This window comes from Prorops nasuta, unplaced genomic scaffold, assembly GCF_024137725.1.
Source record: "Prorops nasuta isolate Cenicafe-Biocafe unplaced genomic scaffold, Cenicafe_Pnas_1.2 PNAS00003, whole genome shotgun sequence".
Taxonomy (NCBI): Eukaryota; Metazoa; Arthropoda; class Insecta; order Hymenoptera; family Bethylidae; genus Prorops; species Prorops nasuta.
In genome coordinates, this window is record NW_027116800.1 from 10,336,187 (window position 1) to 10,351,675 (window position 15,489).

General features: G+C 43.1%; 1 protein-coding gene across 6 annotated transcripts in view; it reads right to left on the bottom strand.

Moving 5' to 3' along the window:
• Positions 1-15,489, bottom strand: part of zfh2 (Zn finger homeodomain 2) — a 180,238-nt gene that overhangs the window by 125,020 nt on the left and 39,729 nt on the right. For all 6 annotated transcript variants that reach the window (XM_066725021.1, XM_066725017.1, XM_066725018.1 and 3 more), the window contains exon 3: positions 3,920-3,955. The gene's annotated coding sequence lies outside the window, so the exon portion shown is untranslated. The remainder of the gene's footprint in view (positions 1-3,919; positions 3,956-15,489) is intronic.

Here is a 15,489-nt window from a genome sequence, read left to right on the forward strand (position 1 = left end):
AATAGGCGAGTAAACAGAAGGAGGGGAATATTAGATTTTTGCTATTGGTAGGAAGGTTAGGTGTGTACGCGCATGATCGACGGATAAGGAGGTTCCGATGGATCGATAGATCCATCGATCAGTGAAGCACCGAATGGACGATGGTCTTCTCGCGCGACTGATAACGAGCGGCACGGTAGTTGCGGGGGCTGGTTACGCCTCTGGAGAAACCGGTATGGACCACTTCCCACCACTTTTATTTTCTTCCTCTCTGTGCTTTTCTCCATTTACTCTCTTTCCCTCCCTGCCTCAACATCATGCTTCCTAAGAGAAAAAGAATCTCCTCCAACGCAAAATCCATATCAATTCTCCGCCCGAATTCATTGATTCCACAGAAAAGTAATAAAATATAAGCGCATTGGTTTACGTTTAATTTCCTCAAGTATTTCACCATTGTTGGTTTTCGCAAACGCAATAAGGAGACGAGCGAATAATGTTAACACAGGCGGATCTTCATTAATAACTGTCAGTCCTCGACTCATTAACTGCCCGGCTCCATGGAGAAATCTATTCGTATATTGGAAAAAAGAGGCTCTTGGAAGACGAAAGATAGCGAGAAGGAGAGAGAGAGAGAGAGAGAGAGAGAGAGAGGGAGAGAGAGGGATGAGGAGAAGCTAGATTTGACTTGGCGTCTACCGCATTGGCGGAAACCGGGCTGGTCTTTTTCAGCTAATTAATTATCGCGGAAATCAATTATCCGGGACAAATGTAGTCGAAGCCAATGACTGGATCGTATCCAGGCTGGCATTATAAGTTTTTCTCGGGGGTTAATTTCAGCGAAATCCACCCCTTGCGCCATTTATCCAGCGTCTCGCTCTGGCTCATCTGTGATTTCACCCTCTTGCTATTTTCTCCTTATCTCTCGCATCTTTTTCCCTCGCTCTTCTCTCTCACTCCTTCCCGCACATACACGCTCGCCCTCTCTCTCGCTCCGTACTCATTTTCCGCGATTTTTTTTTTATTTCTTGCACTCCACCCCCGATTCTGCCGAGTCCATCCTCTCCCACGCTCATCTGGCTCGAACTAAGAGCGTCTAAGAGTTGGTGGGAGAGTCTCTATGGTTAATTAAACGCATAGATCACCCCCAACCCCTCCTTGCCTTACAATCTCCAGCGGCTCCTCCTTATTCCATCCAGCCCTCTGCCTCCCCCCACCCCCTCCCTTTCTACCTCCTCCCTCCCAAACTCTCGGCAAATACGCGCACACTTCTTTCGCGTTATAAGCGTACATGTGCTGGCTACTTCCCTTAAACTGACACAGGGCCGCAGCTAAAATCGCAACTCACCGCACTTTTCTTCCAATCATTTTTCTCTCCAATGGAAAAATGAACGAGCGTATATATACCCTCCTCTTTATACTTTTGCACGTGTTTCTATTGGTTTAATTTTTGTCAAGGTAGAATATGTTATGGGAGGAAAAAAAACAAACTTGGCACTTGTCGGATTGACGAGAGTTATTTTGCCGTGGTCACCATGCAAGTCGATTCGGGCGTGACGGGCTCGCCAGGGTGATTATTATAATTACCGGAATTCAAGGTGCGCAATTAGGCCAGAGAGACGACAGGGCCTTGTCGTTTCTCTCTTTTCCAAAACTTTTCTCTCTCTCTCTCTTATTCACTCTTTCCATTTCCCCTTCTCCCTTATTACATATTCACCTCGAGAACCACCACTCGCTCCTTGCCAACTTCAAATTAACCAATACATGTAATTACTGCTAAGCGTCCCTCTTCTTCACCCAGATATTTAAATTTTTCTTATTTTCTATATGTATAGTATATCTTCCTTTCACTTCGTTTCGTTCATTCCATTTTGTTTCACAGAACTCATCATTTAACTCGTAAAATAGTACCGCGTATAAGGTTGTTGACGCTATGATTCAAACGCACGAATCGAAATTGTTTTAATTAGAAGCGAGGAAATTAAATTCGAGCATCGGTGAATAGTAGGTGGAATTAGAAACATTGGGAGGCAGTGATGTTCACGCGGTGTAAACTGATGGAAACAGGAAGTGGCGCGTAATAAAAGAGCGACTTCCGTTAGTGAAACAATGAAAACCGCGCTCCTTTCTCTTTCTATGCTTTTCGTTTTATATCTCGACCATTATTCGCTAATTCGCGTCAAATATAATTTAAGGTCCAGTTCCTGTCGTTCTCTCTCGGAATAATACCCAAATGCGAGTAATTAAAATCCTCGAGATCCTAATTATAGTTACCCAGGCTTCTCCGCCTCTAATTAATATTAGCTACGAGCATTATCATTGTTCCGCATTGAAATGAAAAAGTCCGAGGCACGAAAATGGGAGGTTTTCGCTTTTAGAAATTGGCTGGTATTTTTCTCGAAGCGCGACGCGCTTCTGCGCACCGACTAAACGGCTCGGGGAGAATTAACTAAATTTCAGGTCGCGGACAGCGAACCCTAATTTATTCACTGGAATCGATTATTCCGCTGCTTGAGCAGGATCGTCGCTCACATTCAGTGTCGTTACATTTGCCTCTTGCAAATTACACTCCGCGAATGTTTCGGATACTTAGCAAATTGCTCGTAAACGTCCAGTAGCTAGAGCGTTCCTTCCCTGATTTTACTCGAATCTTTCTTTCTTTCTTCCTCTTCCTTCCTTCGCGTTCCTTCTCCCTCCTCAAAATTTATCATCTCGCGTCTTTATAGATATTAAGAAAGATTACAGACTTTGCACGATTGACGGAATTGATGGTCCGTGCAAGAAATATGGGAATAATGATGATGTCGGGAGAGCGTTCGAGTTCGTTACGAGCAATTTTTTGTTTGTAGTTCGAAGGATGTAAGGTTTATGGGGCCGGTGTTCACACCTGAATTTCTCTTTAGTGGCGAACGCGTAATCGCTTTATCTAACAGCCGAGGAACGATGTAAACTTGGCGGAACCGTCATGGCATTTAAAGACGCACACCACCCTTCTGTATGGAAAAAAGCAGAAATCGAGCAACCGATCTCTTTCGTCGGATCAATTCGGCATACCATTGTGACTTCGTTAAGACAAATTTACAAAAATCTCCGCACAAAAACCTACGCTCTCCATCCCTGGTCCAACAAGCTTCTTACTCATGTACCAATCGATCGGGCAATTTCAACGATTCTTGTTTAATTTTTAGAAATCACGAGGAAATCGATCGCGAGATAGAAAAGATACACGAGGCACATTGGGCTGGAGGAAGAAAGAGACTTTGAGTAAACGCAGAAAAATTTATAGACGCGAAAGGGGCTTGCCGGTTAGGTATATATAGAGAGGTAAATGAGCATCGTGCAAAACGACATCGAAATATACATAAGAATATATGAAAATAGGGAAGAATATACAAAGCACTAAAAGGAGGAAGATTGGGTGAAAATGATGGTTGGGCAATGCAGTGCAGAGCAAAGTCGAGTGTGATGAGGAAAATTTCTTTCGCGATCCAGTCTGATTCGTCGAATCGGAATCGCTTAATAATTCAAAGCGCGGAACGCGTGCGTTGGTTATTTAAAGGACGTTCCGCTTTATCATTGTAGGATAAGGTAGGTAGAGGGGCTGAGCGAGGAGAAAGTGGGGGGATGTCGTGTTTCCATTAATTCGCATCGCGGGACAAACTCGTGCCCGTCCGGAATGCCCGGTCGTGGACTGCGGAGAGAAGTCGTTATGCTGCGTGCCGGTCGCGGTGCAACCGGTTTCCCCATTGCTGATTCGTCCTTAATTCGTCGGGGCAACCTAAGTAATCGCGCGAGAAGCACGCGCGAACACCTCCTCGACCACCTCCAATTATTCCTCTCGAAAATTTCTCTCTTCCTCCATTTTTTCACTTATTATACACTATCGACTTTCAAACTCCGAAATGCAAGAAATTAATCACTATTTCGATATTATAATACTCACCATGAGGGCTGGCCAGCATAGAAATGGAGACGACTTCTGGAAAAAAAAAGAAAACAAGAGCGATTATTGATTGTGGTGAAACAGAAGAAGCGAGTACTGTGCGAGTGTTATGTGGCATCGTGTCGTTTATAATGCGATGGACAGGATTAATTTGCATAGGGAATAAGTAGTTTGCTCCAGTTTTCGACAATCGAGTAGAATCGGGCTAGTCGTGAGTTATAGTTAGGGGTGTCCGCCGATACGGAGAGATAGGGATAAAGAGATAGAGAAAACACACGAGAGCCTTTTAGCTTGCAAGACTGAAAGTACGTCGAAATGAAAAGCAATTAGAAGGGGCGAGCGACCACGATAACGCATTCTCCTCGGCAAACAATGCAGAAGCATCCGCGCAAAGAGGAGGGGGGGGGGGGAGGGGATGTCGGGGGTTGGTTAAAACTGGAAAGTCCGCAGTACTACTGGAAAAAGTGGCATAAACACGCTCGCTCCTAAACTCTACGATGGTCTAAATGCATGTTCACACTTTGCTTTCCGCGTAAGTGTTCGATGAGTTTACGTAGAAACAATATCGGTCCCTGGCACATACATCTACCCCCTCCCTCTCCCCCTGCCCCTCCTCCTCTTCCTTTTTCACCACTCAATTTTTATATGCCAATGTGTTTGTACAAGACGTGTGTACGTTTATACGTACTTGAACTATACCAACGATTTTGTTTTAGGATGATGAATAATTTCGGAATTTTCCAAATTTATTTGAATAGCGAGTAATTCTTGGCACATGTGTAATTATTATTTCAGATTTGCTGAAATCATTTAGAATTGTAGAGTGAGAGAGGGAAGAGGGGGGTTTGCTTACTGCAGCTTCTATCGATTCCCCGCATCGCCATGTTGCCTCTAGAGTCACCCGACACCTGCTAGCACCTCCACTTCCGGATCTCGCCATTTCTATTCGAACAACCTTCGATGATCGATGCCCTAATAGCCACGTGACTCCGTTCAAACGTTTGTCCACGTTACCTCGCTACATCCACACACGCAATGGTAAAAATAATATTCAGTTCAGTGCGCACAATTGGATTATTTTAGCTCTATTGTTTATGAAAATGCATATTAATTTTCCTGTCCGTATGCTGCACCTTTCAGGTTCCCTCGGTGCTTGGGTATTTTTCAATTAATCATATAGCGAGCAAATTTGCACGAACGCCTTGAATTAGCTTATTCGTTGAAATTTCATTGACCTGTTTGCCTGATTTAGCGGGGGGGAACGTGACAGGTAGGCTTCGATTAAAATTTCAGTTTGCTCCTTGTTGTTTGCGAGTCTCTGAATAGCCATTATCGTGACGTGGTGGGGTTTGTTGGTGGCTAGAAGGACGTGAGAAGGGGAGAGGGGGAGGGAGGATGACCGAGGGAAAACACCCCAGGCATTTCTTTCGGGTTTTACACGCCGGCGTCTCGACGTGGTAATGTTTTAGCGTATTGATCCGTTGGGGTTTAGTTGAGCCAGCGTGGTAAGAGCGGCACGGGTGGTGCGCGGGGGGACTGGCGGGGTTAGGAGGGTAAAAACTGGACGGCGGCACTTACTCGCTCATAATCACCCCCTGAACCTCTCCAGCCGAGTCGCGATAATGCTACGGCGCACCAATACCAACTCCACTCCCGATAGATACCACTGCGCTGTACGTGTGAGCCCCTCTGGAAGACCTTTTCCACGCCACTTCCGGTCGGCAGAATCAGAATGAGCGGTAATTCACGAAGAACCACGAAAAAAAGGAAGAAACGCCAATGTCTTCGGCTCCTCTCATCGTCAAATTCGACGGTTCTTATTCCAATTAAATTTTTTAGCAATTATACCTAATGCAGACATTTGATTTCTTTCATTGAAACAACAAATTTCTTGGGTTAAATGGCTGAGGACTTTTAGTAAAATGGTCTATAGTTTTTATCAGAGTTGTAGAAAAGGGAAGGAAGGTTTTTATCAATCAGGATAACGGTAGTATCGGTGGACCTTCGAAGGGCATGAAAAGACGAATGAACGGACGTCCGTGGCCTACCACAACCCGCGTAAGTCAACCCCAACACGCCAGTATCACGTATGTCGAGCTCACGTGTGCTCAAGTTCCCAGTCCGTCGCTCGATTTATCGATTTTACCAACTGGTCGCCAACCAGCCGGCCCAAACACGCCATTACGCACCACTACCTACCAAAAACAACCCCCTCTCTCGCTCTTTTTCAGCTTCTATCTTAGCTTCACGAAAGAAAAACAATACTATTATTACCAATAATTCCAAAACTCTAGTTTTAACGTAATGCTAGATTGGAGCACAAGTGAAATATGAAAATGTGGATCGTTTAAAGTATATCACGTATATAGAGTCATTTGCGAGGTATGAGTAAAATTATTGGAATAAGTAATAAGAGCTGTAATGACTGAAAGAGTTGGAAAAATCGAATGGGAAATAAGACGTAAAACACGTGTAAAGTGCGACGGAAGGTCGTTGGTATAGAAGTGTGAAAATTCAACGATAGAAAATGATAAATGTTGCGCCGAAGGGAAAAAATGGGATAGAAATGTCGTGAAATAGGGAAGAGGAAGAAGGTTTAGGAATAGGACAAGAGGAATTGGGGCATGGGGAAGCCAGGGTAGTTTTCCACTTTCGCTGTGTGTGTCCAGTTTGTGGTCACTTGTTGCCTTTCCACCCCCAAGGGTGGCCTTGTCCCTCCATGTTTGGGGAACGCTTGTCGTTCGACCACCAACAAACCATCTCCCGGATCTTTCAGGTTGGACTGGTTTGGCTAGAGAATTCGCTTCCTCCCTCAATCCCCACTATCCATCTCTCGTCTTCTTTTTCCTCGACGTCATTTCCGCCTGGGAACCAATCGATTCTTTCAAGGTCATCGTCAGGTCGTACGCCTCACTTCTCTATATACGGCAGATGAAACTCATTTCGCCATATATTCTCAAATAAATATAGTGAAAAATTATTGCATATATATATATAAATATTTTGAAAGATTGGATCGAAGCGGGAATGCAATTTTTAACCCTCTGGTTGAGTTAACTTCGATAATTCGACTTTTTAGAGGGAATCGAATCGATTAATGGCGAACCTTCGGGAGTGGCGGCGCAATCCTTTGTCATTAGCCGGTTTTTCCGGGAATCCAATGGGGCTGGTGCGAATATTAATACGAGCTGGTTGGATTTTAGACGATGATCGGTGGAGGCTCGCGCGCCGTCGGCAGCAAATAAATCGGCGATAGAGGAGAACGAGAGAGAGAGAGGGGGGGGGGGGGAGAGACTTCAACGTATATAGGATCTCTCAAAGTGGAGAATCGGCAGGGAGCGAAATACGCACGGCGCTAATTGCGGTAATAAAAACGACCGTAACGTTTTCCCCAGGAATAATTATCGGGCAACAATGATGGCCGAGTTATTATCGGAAGACGTCCCGAATTCCAGGAACTTGCTGGCGGCGGGAACAAAGAGCGAACTGAACACACGTGTCACGTAACTCCCCGTGAGATTCGTGGAACTGCAAAATCGTGTTACCCGAGGGTATTCCCCCGGCCTATCCGGGGTGGCATGGTGTATAGGTCTGCGGTATTATCAATCCGCCTAAATACGATAGATAAAGAATATTTTGCTGCCAAGTATCTCTCAGGGGGAGCGAGCTTTATCGAAGGTTATCAGCCGAGATAGAAGTTCCCGAAGGGGGCTTGCCGGAATGTATTAATAGCTGATAGCGTTGTGTACCTTTTGATTAACAGAGCCTCGTAGTCGCCTTTCTGTATTTATTAAGGTTCTCCAATTTATCGTCTGCATGGTGCGGTTGGATCCTTTGCAAAGCGCAAAGTCAAGGAAACAACAACGCATCTAGAAAATTTACGACTATTTTCAAAGCATCATTTTCTCATTTTTTTATTTTTTACTTCATCATCTTCTTCGCTTCTTTTTTCACGATAAAATCGATCCACGGTATAGAAGCGAGGATCTAACGTTGCACGCGCTCGCGATACACTCCGGGGAATTGGTTTCAATCTAAACGAGCCGTAGCTGCAGACACGGCCTAATCATTACAAGGATATTAGCTAATCTCGACCAATTAGACGTAATGGCTGGATTAAGACGGGTCGCACGCATGCTAAAATTGAATATTATATAACTCATGCTAGTCGCAAACTGGCAACATTTCCCACGTGGTACGCGCGCTCGTGCCCTATCGCGATACTAAACCGTCCTATTACCTACTACCTACATCGTGTGGGACTCTCACAAATCCGCATTAACGATCCCACCTTATCACTTCTCAGATTCTTATCACGCTCGAAAAGCTTTTCCTCCAAAGTCACTCTCCTATTTAAGACCAACCATAGAGTCTCCGTCCGATCGCGCAATCTTTCGATTCGTTCTGCTTTTTATAGATATATGTAAAAATCGCTGGTCTATAATGATTAAATTCCTGAATTAGTATAAGTCACGAATTTTAACGGGTCGCTCGATAATGGAAGATTTCCGATCGAGTCTTGGCTTTGATTCAGTGGAGAAGAAACGAAAGTATTGGAAAGGAGGGAGAAAGATTGACGAGAATGTATATATCTATATGTATGTAGAAAGAATTGCGCGACAGTCAGCTGGCGTGGAGGACGAGAACGACGACGCTGCTGCTTGTTTACACACCTGGACGCCGTGTGCGAACAGTCCATAATAAAAGCAGCTTTACACGCGTGTACACGCGTGCACACACGCGTGCGAAGAACTTTCCTACCTGACCCGGCCTAAAAAGTAAGAAGCGACAAAGGAGAAAAGAAAAGAAAGGGAGAGAGACGAGGGTAGTAAAAAGATGGAAGATCCGAGAAGGACTCCGAATACTGACAAGATGATCCAAGGCTTCCTCCGGGTCTGAAGAAAATATAAAACTATACGGAGATGGGCTCTTTACAGGCTAGCTGGTAGCACCGACAAGACAGCCAACATACCCGCCCAGATTTGTAACAGTGCCCGACCTAACCTCCAATGAGATATCCTTCTTCCTCACTGTAGTAAACCCCCCCCCCCCTCCCTTTCCACCCCCTTCTCTCTCTCTCTGTCAGTGTTTCTAAAATATCACCTAGGAATTTATCCCAAAGATAATTAATTCATTATTCGAAATTGGATAATTAATCGACTCGAGGGAGTTTTGTACACTCCTCTCTCGTTCGACCTTTGTTTTCCTTTGTACCCGAGGCAACATAGTTTTCCTAAGGGACAAAACCAAGAGTCTTGTATGAGTGGCAAAGTAGGCCAAAGGAATCAGCATCGAATGCGAGATGATCTTGTGGAAAGTAAAACAGATTTACTGGTCCGGCAAGAAAGGGGACAGCGATGTGCCGAGTGACCCCGGTGACACCGGTCAAGCGAGGCCTGGCATGCATTTCCATATATTAAAGAGCAAAAGCGAAATTTTAACGCAGGGCTCGGACTTTTCCGAGAATTATGACTGATGCCAGTGGCATAATGCTCCCCCGAGGACGCGGGGGGCCCCCCTCTCTCGCTGGCCACTCTTCTGAATTTTGTCTCAGAATCCGGTAGGCCGATCGGAATTTATCGACCGGTACCTGAATGGCTCCATTTTATAGTATTCGCCACAAAGAATTTTTTCACCCTGTCCCTTTTTACGATTTGTCGAAACCCGCTTCTGCTTCTAAAACTTTAGGAATTTTTTTCGGGGCCAACGATTTCTTTCTCGACATACCATCGCGAGAAAAAAGTTGTTCAGTTTTTTTCCTCCGAGGTATAATTTAAAATTTCTTCCGAAACAGTTTTGTCGACCAACATTCTTCGCTTGGACAAAACTAACATTGCATATAAAGATTTCGAGGAGCTTGTCTGCTTTGCGTGACCTACATATAATTCTTTTTTTAGCACGAATGCACAGGAAAAGATTTCAGCTTCCACGTCGAGATCCAGAGGAACATGGATTTTTTTTCTCCAAATGATCAATCAGGCTTTGATGATCATCAATTTTTGTTCACGCTCGAAATGAAGGAATTCTATGAATTCTATTTGTGAACTGGTATTTCGTACAATGAAACGTAGTGGTGGAGGAGTGGGAGTTGGATATTCTGGGAAATATGACGAGTTTATGCTGACTGTTACTGCGGGGGGTATTGGATAATTAATTACCATGGTTCTCAAAGTCTTCGATTCTCATCGGAGATATCGACTGGACTGACTTGGTATCGATTGATCGGGGCTTTTCTCTTGGCAGTTCCCCGTGGCGTTCCTGACAGACAAACTGACGGACGGACACTTACGTATACACACATGTGTTTCTTCACATCCACGCCCTCGCCGTCCAAACACTCTTCGCACATTTTCTTTTTGCATTCTTCGCAAATTTATCACCAGTATTCGTCTTACCGATTATTTTTCTCAGCAGTTCAAATTTTCCTCAATTCATTTCTCACACAACGACAGAAACCATGATCGGTTTGTATTGCAGCGCCCTTATGACAGGGAAGCTCCAGCGATTCGTATAAGCGTCACTGTCGGATTCGAATTCAGTCACGATCTAACGAAAAAAATCGATTTGCACAGTTATATTTGTTTCCTCATCTAGTTGGCGCCTACTTGAACTCGGGTTTCAAGTAGGCACATACATACACACATGTGAGAGGAGCAAAACTATCATTTGCTTTTAACTCGTCCGTTAACTATTACGCACACACGAGGGCCTAAAGCTGATCCCACAGCTCGGAAGTAGCGAGGTATAAATTAAGGGACGAGCAAGTTATCATAGAGCGGCAGGCAAACGATATTTAGGAATGCTAAACAGCCGAGACCTCTAATTGGTTGCTGCGTTCTCGTGAGCTCCCTAGGCCCTAACAGCGCGCGCATCAAACCCATCTTATCCTTCACCATATACCTTCGCATGGCTCTCCGTGTAAACAAATACGCTTTGTTTACTTGCTGCTGCTTTTAATTTTCCATATCACCGAAGGATCTTCTTTATCTTTGTCTCACACCCCACTCATTCTCTCAATTATTCAAACTGTCCAGAAATTTCCTCTCTCTCGTTTTTTAATTCTCTTCCACCACAGATAGCAGTGTATTCATTTTGATTTACTGAACTTCTCATCGGAAGGTTTTCCCATCAAATGATTTCAACTCTTTCCATGACTTTATCAATCTTTCAAAAACCAATTATAAGCACGTTCGTATAACGAACAATAAATATTTCAGATAATTAGTCGCGTGTCGATTTTACGCGATGCTACTTCACAAACGTTATTCTTTCTGTCTCTCCCTCATTCTCGTTTTCTCCACTCTTCGTTGTAATTTACGATCGATTACACCGCATTACGTATGTTTATCAGTTGGTATCACTCGGACAAGTATCACGCCATTTTTTGTTTTCTTCTAATTTCTACGTTTCCGCGAGGTTTTCCAGCACGAATGGCCTTCCCTACGATTGAAATGTTTGCTCGAGTTGACAATACTGCGGAGGAAAAACTGGAAATTGTCGAAGGGAAGGAATTATTCGTCCGTGCAAAAATAATTAAGAGAGAGAGAGAGAGAGAGAGAGAGAGAGAAGTGAGAAATTTCGTTGTTGAGTTTGTGTACGACTAGAGAAGAAGGGGGGGGGGGGGGGTGAGGCGTGAACAAAAGTCGTTCGCAATGGATTGAAAAGCCACTCGAAAGTTACCCTCAAAACTCACCCCCTCCCCGAGAATTAGAGGAATTTTTAGCGCGCATCTAGCATTCGTGAACCGATGGCAGGGAGACCGATGGGAATTTTATAACGAATAAAATTTTAAGCGCCTTATAAAACTCGGCAAGTGTGCAGTAGCAGTCTGTAATGTGGGCCGTATATCCGTTACGTCTCGCGGGTATACTATATGAACTTCCTGTTTCGACCCCTTCAACCCCTAGGCTTGCAACAGTTCCGAGCGAGTGTTTCATAACAATATTTACTATATGTGACATGTTTTCTCTCCATCCTGTCAGCCAAAAATGAATTAAAAACTGAGCTCTCTAATACCATTTCCATTGCCATCACTCCTTTCATAAATCGTTCCTTAAACAAGGACGCGCGATATTTATTGAGAAAAACCTCTGTGCGTCCGAATAGAAGGAAGAGTGTGGAAAAATGGGATGTTTGGTCAGCATATTCCTTGAAAAACGAATGCAATTATAGGAAGGTTCAGAGTCGAGCAGGAAGTGGATAGAAAAGAAAAATGCAAGAGGATTTTAGGGGGGAGGGTGGGTATTGTGAAAGATTTTGGGTCCAGAATTGTCCTTTGAAGATGGAAACTACTGGAAAGACAGGTAGGGGAGGGAGAAGGGGAGGGGAAGGGGAGAAGTTGGATTTGTGGAGGAGCGGGTGTATTGGTCCAAGTTGCCAGTGGAGTGTGGGATAGGGAGGGGGATGGAAAACGACTAGGCTAGGTCCTACTCGATCCCCTCCCCGTTGCTTCCCTCATTGTTATTGAGTTATGTTCAACCGGCTGGGCCTGAATTCGACTTAATTTTCCTGAGAAAAGAGATTAGCCGAAAATGGCCGACGAGAGCACAACACGCATCCTCCTGGAAACCCTTTAAAATATTCGACACTGTTGCCTCGTCACCTTTGTTATACAAGCTCATGGAAAGGAATGCACGAACAATTGCTTGAGTGGAATCAATATTAATTCCAGATCGTTGATTTAAGTGGCTAAGAGAAAGCATACATTTTCTCTTTGTTCTCCGGTCCTTTAAAATAGGTTATTTCGTGCGAACGATTGTCGACGAATTTCTCGTCAAAGTGAATGGAGAAAATAATTGAAAAAAGAGAGGAATAATCAATTAAAGGAAAATTTGTTGCCTCTTGTGGGTTCCGGATGGCACGCAGCTATCCCGACTCGTCACTCTCGTTTTCAGCGTCTGGAAGGAGGCTGAGGAGCTGCAACGAGTTTCGAACTGTTCGACGAAAACCAGTCGAGCGAGAGGAAAAAGATGAGAAGGGAGGGGGGGGGGAGTACCCGAAGAAGAAAAATCAAGGAAGAAATAGAAAGAAAGAGAGAGAGAGAGAGAGAAGATAGAACGTTTACTGGAGGGACTTACGGACACTTGGCCGCTCAATGGCGCGAATTTAAGAGCACCAGCCGTTACGCTTCTCATTCGTTAGCATAAATTAATTATTTTTCAGAGAACGCTCGCTCGGATCCGCCCAGCCTCGTCAAAAACTCCAATCTCCTCTTTACACGTATTTTACGAGCGGTAAAAAAATATTTACGGTCACTTCTGATCATTCATGCATTTCATACAAACCTCCGTAATTTATGCCATTCCGCGTATGTGTGTACACGTATTATTTAAACCATTTTCATAAATTAATTTCACTTAATGGTTGGCACGATTTTAAAGATGCAAAAGTAATCAGTAATCGTATGTATTGCGCTGTAATATAACGTACCTATAGATATAGTCAATATAGCGTTCGTGAAAATTTCATCTTTATTCATAATGCACGTGGCCAGTGTTTAAAAGAGGCACGTTTGTTTCTGCCAGTGCGCACATGATTTTTCTAGGTGTAGCTTCCTGCCTGACGTCATAATTAGCCTAATTATAATTACGAGACACAGAAAGACGAACACGAGGAATGTGACGGGAGGGGGAGACGAGGGGAAGGGATTGACAAGCGAGATAATTAGGCGGGACGAGACAGGACGTGCGCATTAATTAATTAGCTCAATCTAAGTCTACTTCGCTTATTGTACGTACACGAGCTGAACACGACCTTAAAACCTATCTCTGCATGATTTTAAATGCTCTTGAAAAAATTCATCGCTTCGAGAGCACATGCATTCAAGCTCTATAAGATCTGTTAATGTTTCGTTGCAACAGATCAATCTATTTATAAATTAGTCAAATTACAAGCGTGTAGGAGAAGACTTCTAATAGTTTTGCCATTAAAAAAATCTCTCGTTCTAAGAATAAGGGACATCGACGGATTCTTTTCTTTCGCGTCTAAACTGCTATTCTAAGATTTCTCACGCTATCTATAGAAATTTGCAAAATGGTCCAGTTGTAAATCAGTAGATTGCTCACCTCGCTTCAGTTATTTTAAACGTCACGCATGGACCACTGGACACGCACCGATGGATTTTCCCATAGAGAGTAGAGCTCATCCACGAAAATCGCCACATATTATACAATTTATTTTTTTAATAGAGCTCCCGTGCACATTCCTGAAAATTAATGGAGCCAGACCGAAATAGCACAGGGCTAAGCGTCTGCTTTTCCACCGGAAAGATTCAAATGATTTTATATGTATATAAGACGCATCTCCAATAGACCAGTGTACGTCCATTCTGATCATTTTTTAAACTCTTCTCGGTAGCTGACATTCCTTAAACTGGCACAATTGGCAGTTTTCATGCATTCAATTGCAATGCATTACCGTCAACTGACACTCGCTTATTTTATCCATACCAATAGTCCCTTATCAATTTTTAGTTCGAACATCGATCCAATACCTTTTATTCATCCACATTCTCGACACAACTATTCTCGTTTATGCTTCATCATCCCAAATGCTTATTAAAAAAAGCTGATTGCTAATTTATCAGATTTAGCAACTGGATGGTGGTGTTATTGAAGTGACTGTTAAAAGCTTATCTGGCGTGCCAATGAGGAGTATGAGAAACGGAAAGAAGAAGTAGAAAAGCTATAGAGGAAGAGGGATGGAAAGAATGAAAACTGGGACAATCGATATTAAATTAGAGGTATCTTAAGTCTAAGCGGATTTTCATTAGGGCTCGTCGTCATCGACGGCTAATTGCAACTGTGACTTGTGCTAATTGGATTAGCCAACGTATATATCCAGTAATAGTATTCGAGCTTTCAGGAGAATTGATCTCTTTTAGCCCAAATTGTCTCTTTCCTTTTCTTCCGATAAGATTATCCGCCAACGATACCTGACGCATTTCTTAATTACCCCTGGACTTTTCTCAAATATAAAAGCTACGACTTAGCAAACAGTCAATTTTAATTACTTCTATTCGTATCGAGTTAGTCCACTTTTTCCTTTTTCAACATACTTAGCCACTCCTCGTTACCTACTATTAAATTAACACTTAGTAAGATAAGTTTAATTCACTATCGTTTGATTTACTCTCAAGTTTTATACGTTGAAATTTTATACAACTTTTTTTATCAAATAACATTTTCAGTTTAAATAGCTTCACGTGATCTATTTAAGGGCAAACGTCATATATAATGTGTGGAATATATTTTTAAGCTTAATCGAAGGACATTTCGGAAGTGTCATTAGAAATTTTTGAAAAAGATTCGTATTCATATCCCGATGAAATTTCAGATCTGTAAAATTAAATCAATATCATAAAAGTCTGCTTCTATTCTCTGCGTATTTAACCAAATGATCTTATGCAGGATCTTTTAACGTTTCTTTAGAAATAGTCAATTAGAAATGTCAATTAATTTATTCATACAGCCAGCGTAAAATTGACCAAAACGAAATAAGGACACCTCTTGCCACTCACATTTAGAATCTATTATGAGTTCTCAAAAACTGTCATGTCCTACACACTATTA